This window comes from Bidens hawaiensis, unplaced genomic scaffold, assembly GCF_021521415.1.
Source record: "Bidens hawaiensis isolate Kalapana, Puna unplaced genomic scaffold, B.hawaiensis_p1.1 tig00069199_1, whole genome shotgun sequence".
NCBI lineage: Eukaryota > Viridiplantae > Streptophyta > Magnoliopsida > Asterales > Asteraceae > Bidens > Bidens hawaiensis.
In genome coordinates, this window is record NW_027506631.1 from 37,058 (window position 1) to 42,827 (window position 5,770).

The window sequence follows — 5,770 nt, forward strand, 5'->3', positions numbered from 1 at the left end:
GCTTCAATGCTCGGATTTTAATAACGCCCGACTTTGACCGACCGAATAAACATTGTTTTAAATATTTTAATTTTTTTGTATGTTAATCTTTTTATATGTTAATTCAACAAATTTATATTTTAGGGTGTATTAAGGAACCTTAATTAACGTAACCAATACCCACCGAATATGCGCGTCAACTCGTGCTGCAACACAATTCCCGGTTTTACCATCCGAATAAATATCATTTTATATATGTTAATTTTAAATATAATACGCTATTGGTTCCTGACGTTTATCTAAAGTAACAAGATTGGGTACTAAGGTTTAAAAGTTACATATATAGGAACTAAGGTTTTAATTTTGGGTATTTGAGTTACATGTTTATTAAAGTCTTATAAATTACTTAATATAAAATATTAAAAAAACAAAAATTTAGTAATTCGGTTTGGTTTGGTTTTTCTTTCATGCAAAACCAAAACCGAACGTTTGTTCAGTTTTTACAAAAACATAAAACTAAACCGTTGGTTTTTGTTTCGGTTCGGTTTTTTTGGTTTGGATTTTTTGGTTTTTCAGGTTTTGGATCGGCTTTTCGGTTACTCATTGTAATTGAATTTTTTATTTATTTTATGTTTGTAAAATAATAAATCATGTAAATCATAAGAATTAATCTGGACACTGGTTGTGCAAATCAACACCCATAAAGTCAATTATAATGGTGAAAGCTCTTAATTAATAATTTTGAACATGGATTTGGTAATAGTAGGTAGATGTCATTATCTCAATTTCAAACTCGAACCTATTGTCTCCAACTTATTATAAAGGTTTTCCAAACGATTAATCTTTTATCAGTTCATACAAATTTCCGCCAAACAAAAAAGATTTCATTTCATTTGATCCTTCAAGTAATTATGGCTTCTTCGTCAACGTTCACTTCCGCATCATTTGTTCAAAAGAGCTACAAGTATGATGTCTTTTTAAGTTTTAGGGGTGAGGACACACGTAAGAACTTTGTTGATCACCTGTACCATGCTCTTCGGCAGAAAAGCATCATAACTTACAAAGATGATGAAAACATTGAAAAGGGGGAAAGAATCGGGGATCAGCTCATCAGATCCATTGAAGAGTCGAGATTTTACATAATTGTTTTCTCCAAGAACTATGCATCTTCATCATGGTGCTTAGACGAGCTCGTAAAGATCATAGAATGTTAGAAGACGATGGAGCAGACTGCTTTCCCCATCTTCTATGATGTGGAACCCACGGAAGTCCGTCACCAAAGTGGGGCAGTTGGAGAAGCTTTTGCAAAAGTTGTAGAGAAAGAGGATGCTTGGAGATGGAGAGATGCGCTGAATGGAGCAGCCAATTTGGCTGGATGGGAGTTAAAAAACACTTTTGATGGGTAATTTCTTCATAGGATTTTTATTATCAAATTCTAACTCAAATCTTAAACTTTAAACATGAGTGTATCACTAAAATGTTACTTCATATATGAACTTATGTAGTGGCAGATGCATCAATTTTTTGCTTATCAGGCAAAATAATGGTGGTGTAAAATTGATTCGACTTAAAAATAGGTTGATTAAAGAACAAAAAATGATGATAAAAATACGATTAACGTTCAATATTCACTACAAAAGGATCACTAGTTCAGAAATACTTCTATCATGATGATTAATGAATATTAGAATTTTAATTACCTAGCTATAAATCCTAAGATTGTTGGATTCCCATTCGGTTGGCCCGCTTTGAGGATAACAATGCTTCCACCATTCTCAAAAAGAATACTATTAACTTTGAGAAAAACAAGATTTTACTTGCTAGTTTACATTTCCAACTTAAGTATGCCCCCCCCCCCCTCTTTACAAGGTGGATCCGTTGACGATTGTATGTTGTACATTTGAAATTAACTGTTCATGTGGGACATTGACTAATGTGACTGAATCTACTTTAACACATAGGCATGAAGCGAAGTTCATCCAAAAAATTATTCAAGACATTTCACTAAAGCTACGTTTCATAAATCTGGGAGTTAATGAGAAGTTAGTAGGCATGGATACCCGGGTAAAGATTCTGATTTCATCTTTAGCAACAGGTTTTGATGATGTGCGCATGATAGGTATCAAAGGTATAGGAGGTGGTGGGAAGACCACTTTGGCGAGAGCTGTTTTTGATCATACATCCAATTGGTTTGAAGGTAAAAGCTTTGTTGAGAATGTTAGAGAAGTTTCAAAAGGCCTTGGTTTGAAGGAATTGCAAAAACAGATCCTTTCCACCGTGTTAAATGATCAAAGCATAGTTGTAGCAAGTGTTTTTGATGGGAAAAATATGATGAAGAAGATGATGTGTAGTCGAAAGGCTCTTGTTGTTCTAGATGATGTGGATGATACTAAGCAACTTGAGGCGTTAGCCGGTGAGCTTACGTGGTTTAAGCCAGGAAGTAGAATCATCATCACAACAAGAGATGAACAAGTGCTTGTAGCACACCAAGTGAACTTTATTCATGATGTCAATTTATTATCAAATGAGGAAGCAATTTGCCTCTTTAGTAGGTATGCATTTGGGAGAGATAATCCAATTCCAGGATATGAATATTTATCATTAAAAGTTGTACAATATGCTGCTGGTCTTCCCTTAACAATCAAAGTTTTGGGTTCACATCTTTGTGGTAGAAGTGAGCATGAATGGGTAGACGCCATAGAAAGACTAAAAACAATTCCGTTGGATAAAACTTTGAAAAGATTGGAACTTAGTTATAATGGTCTAGAGAATGATCAAAAAGAAATATTCCTAGACGTTGTATGCATACTTAAAGGTGAACAGAAAGAAGACGCAATCAGAATGCTTGAAAGCTATGGATTTAATGCTCAAATTGGTTTAAGAGTTCTTGAGCAGAAATCTTTAATAACCTTCTATGATCATGACATGCTTGTCTTATATGACTGCTTGGGCTTCCATGACCATATAGAAGAAATGGGCAGGAATATTGTTCGGCGTTTGCACCCTAATGAGCCTAGCAAACATAGTCGATTATGGATTAAAGAGGAAATTGAAGATATATTGGTTAATGAATCAGTAAGTTACAACTGTATATAAATGGTGGAGAACTAGAACATTTTAACTCTTTACAATTTAAAGATTAGCTTTTGTTTGCAGGGTACTGAAGAAACAAAATGTATAAAACTGATCAATACAGATCTTCTTCAACCAACAATTATTATGAAAGGTCTTAGAAATATGAAGGAACTGAGATTTCTTTATGTGAGTATTGGATTCAAATATTGGGAAGTTGATGAAGTTAGCCAATACCTACCGGATTCTTTATGTTCTGTATATTGGGATCGATACCCTTTCCAATCATTACCTAAAACATTTCAAGCAAAAAAGCTTGTTAACCTTGAAATGCCTTGGAGCAATATGTCTCAACTCTGGGAAGGGGGAGAAAGAAAGGTAAAATAATGGTTGTTTGATTATTTTCAAGATGCTTTACTATGCTATAATTTTGTTGTTACATTGATATTCATTTTTCTTAGTTCTTATGATAGGTTCTTAATAAGCTCCGACACCTTAAACTCGAAGCGTCAAAGTTGAGAACATTTGACCTTGGAATGACCCCTCATCTCGAAACATTAGATCTCTCAAGATGTTATAATTTTGTAGAACTCTACATGCCCGTTGAATGTCCCAAGCTCAAAGTCCTCAATCTTAGTGGTTCAAAGGTGAGTAACCTTAACCTCGGGATGACTCCACATCTAGAGGAGTTATATATTCAGCGATGCCGTTATCTTCAAGAAATTCGTGCTCCTTTGAAATGTCTAGAAAAGCTTGTTCGTTTAAATTTTGGAAATTCCTTGAGGTTCTTATCTTTTATAGTTGACAAATTAAGCGTATTACCTGGTCATGATTCATTAGGAAAGTTAAAAATGATAGCAGAGTCCGTAGATATATGTCCACTGCATCCCAATAGTAACATGCCAAAGTTTCAGTTTACATGTGAATATGTTGAACCTCTATTCTCATGGAGTGGAAATATTGAAAAACTTCTTTCTTTTGGTCTATGTGCTTGCACAAACCTTGAAGCTCTTGCTGCAACTATCTGTAGTTTACAATGTTTAAAAAAGCTTTCACTTGAAGGCAATATTCCGGAGGTGCCTAAGCATCTAGGCCAGATACAAAGTCTAAAGGAGCTATCCTTGTGGATGGAAGAGATTAAGCATCTTCCAGATAGCATTTGTAAGTTGAAACACCTGAAATCTCTTGATCTTACATCTTGTTTGCAACTGAAGCAACTACCTAAGGATTTTGGCAAATTAGAGAGTTTAGAGGTGTTAGACCTAAGGGATTGTAGATCCTTAAGAGATATCCCTAATAGTATCTGTAAGATGAAACATTTAAAACATTTAGATCTCTATAGGTGTTATAAAGTAGAGAAATTGCCTGAGGAACTCGGATGTTTAGAGCGTTTAGAGAAGTTAAACTTAAGGGAGTGTGGTTCCTTACGAGATATCCCGGACAGTATCTGTAAGATGAAAAGTTTAGAACATTTAAATCTATGTGGGTGTCATCAAGTTGAGAAATTGCCAGAAAAACTTGGAAGTTTGCTATGCTTGAAAAGGTTAAATATAAAAGGTGCGAGCGTAAATCATCTTCCGCAGAGCATTTATCAACTAAAAGGTCTGCACATTTTTCGATCATATGGTTTTACGCATTTTACAGAAATCGTAGGTTCAGAAAGCAGAGAGATCGAGAGCACAGAATTCGAAGACTCCGAAATCAGTGATTTGGAATTAGAAGATATTCAAAGTCCACTTAGAGAAATTAAAATAACTGAATTCGAAGACTCTGAAACCAGTGATTTGGAATTAGAAGATATTCAAAGTTCGTCCTTTGAATATAGATTGTAACAGGGACTTGCTAATGTTGGTAATATTACATCCATTTGAAACTTATTATTGTTTTTACAGCCAAAAATTCTGGAGCCTTATTTGAGTTAATAGCTTTGACTTTGAAGTGGTGTTCTCTTTAACCAGTTGGTTTGTTTGGATTATTTGTAGTGCATTACATTTTAAACATTTACTTACTCATCTAGAAATTCTGATAATATCAATCAAGCATTCAATAAGGATGAGAAGTCAGTAGTGATATTACCTGTAAAGTAGTTTAGTGCTATTAATTATAGTTAGGCTAAACAAATTGCCTATAACCGAAGGTAGACTGCCATAGACATAATTCCCACGGAGCCCCATGTAATCCATGTTTAGCTTCATGTTGTATTTGGATTGACCGATATAGTTGAATGAGTTGTGTTCGGGTTGACCAGTTCAACCTCTTTAGTTAAATAGGTTAACCAACAACTTATTTAAAAAACCTTGTTGTATATGAGTTTACTTGTTTAACTAAACAAGTCTTGAAGCGGATGACTATTCAGCTTGTTTAGTTAAACATGTTGACAATTAACCCATTTAAATTTCTGGTTTTGGGTTGGTCTTTCGAGTTTGAGATTTTTATATATTTCAAAACACGAAACCTGACCCGAATCGGTTAAGGTTTTATTGGGCTGGGTTAGTCGGTTTTCGAGTATTTGACCGAGTAAATTACAAAAAAAAAAAAGTAAAATACTAAAAGTTACAACAATATAACTAGCTTCACTTGTAAACGTAAATAAGCATATAATAAACCGACAAGAAAAATTAAAAAAAGTTCAATGATAAAAAAATAAAAAAAAAAAAGGTTCAAGATAAACGTTCTCAGTGTTCACGTCTGATTTTTTGTTTGTTCCTCCATTTCTAAT

General features: G+C 34.1%; 1 pseudogene; it reads left to right on the top strand.

Annotated features, from left to right (window-relative positions):
• The first annotated feature begins 842 nt into the window (after positions 1 to 842).
• LOC143618322 (TMV resistance protein N-like) lies at positions 843 to 5,005 on the top strand (annotated as a pseudogene).
• The last annotated feature ends 765 nt before the right edge of the window (positions 5,006 to 5,770 follow it).